The sequence below is a fragment of the Pavona decussata genome, unplaced genomic scaffold (genome assembly GCF_977016875.1).
Source record: "Pavona decussata unplaced genomic scaffold, jaPavDecu1.1 SCAFFOLD_48, whole genome shotgun sequence".
Classification (NCBI taxonomy): Eukaryota; Metazoa; Cnidaria; class Anthozoa; order Scleractinia; family Agariciidae; genus Pavona; species Pavona decussata.
Genome location: NW_028145470.1, coordinates 3882914 through 3884523, shown reverse-complemented (window position 1 = coordinate 3884523; position 1610 = coordinate 3882914).

Below are 1610 nucleotides of genomic sequence, written 5' to 3'. Positions count from 1 at the left end.
GCTGGTTGTCAGAGTGTAATCACGTTTTGAGTGGCCGGAAACACGTGCGGCTTGTTGTAACACGGCCAATCAATACAAACCACTCAGAGGCAAAACAAAACTCAATCGTAACTTGGCATGCGTTTTCCCGCGCTTGGCACCGGTTGCACGTTTTTGTTCGAGTTCTGATTGGTTCATCCTGTTACTTGTGTCTTCCATGATTGGCCAGATGTGTTGCGAGATATTTTTCCGTATTTTGTTCAGCAGATAATTACATCAATCACTTCATTACAAAACATTACAAATCTTTGAAGTTTTGAAATGTAGCATTCAAGCCTGAATTTCTTCAGGTTTCTTAGTTGCGTAAATAAATGCGGGATTCTTTCTTTCTTTCACTCGCAGTCCAAATATATGTTTCATATATTCATATTCATTAAACCGTATTTATCGGGGTTATGCTTTCCTTTGTGAACGTTTCTTTTAGAAGGGAAAATTTAAGAACATTTGTCAGTTTTGTACTTAATTAAGGTTAAGAGATAGTCGCACGTGTGGTAGATTGCCCGAGAACTTCGTGAAGATTCTTTGATATTTGATTGGCTGCAAGGTAAAGAAAACCAACAAAAAGATGTCAAAAGGTTGCCAAAAAGATTCAAAACATTTTAAATAAAATGGCAACGTTGTGTAAACAAGTTTGCAAACCAGCAAACGTTTGTCATAGTGAGATAAGGACTTGGCATCCAGACACGCTCAACACGAAATAGTTTGTCCTTGCTCTGCAATGTTTGAATTCTTAAACTTTGAAAGCTTTCAAAGTTCTGTTATCAAACCCAGCGTGCTGATAGCGTTCTCGACAAAGAAATAAAGTTGTTGCCCGGGCAATATGAACAGGAAAACATGGATTCCTAAACGTGAAGCTAAATAATAATGCCACCCGTTTTCGCCGCGCCACGCGGGTGTGTTGTTCACTTCAGTATTTTACGTGCTTGATTCGCTTTTGTTCTGTCAATGCCTTAGGTGTAAACTAAGAAATTTGTAAAAATAAGTTTAAAAACAAACAAAACTATCGGAAAGTTCTGCGAAGTAGCTTTCCTGATATGAATACTTAGACTCAGGGAATGGATTTCATCCACAAACTTAACAGTTAACTTCTTTTACGGCTTGATTAACATCACAGGCGAATACTCGTCGCTTATGGTCACACAACTTTAAAGCTTCGAACTGCGTTGTACAGCAGAAACAACAGCACAGGAAAGTACTGCTCAGTAGCTTTCATTTTATCATCCACACTCTGAAGTTAGACCTCTCGTTACAGTATAATTAACAGTATATTAAACGGGAAAATACTGCACTAGAGATATGTGTAAGCTAAAGTTTGAATGGGTTGCCCTTGAAGATTTTATTCACAGAGTCAAATAAAGCTGACGCATCACTGTACATTCCCTTAAAATGGTAAAGATCAGTAGCTTTGATTTAAATTGTTCAAACTTATAAGCTTTTTAAAGATTTCTTCCACACCTCCGAAACACTGACAATAACGTACGTTGGCTGGGGGCCACAAATACTTTCACGCCCCTCAATATTGCGGTTTAATAGAATGTGAACATTTTCCCAATTGATGACATGTGATCGTC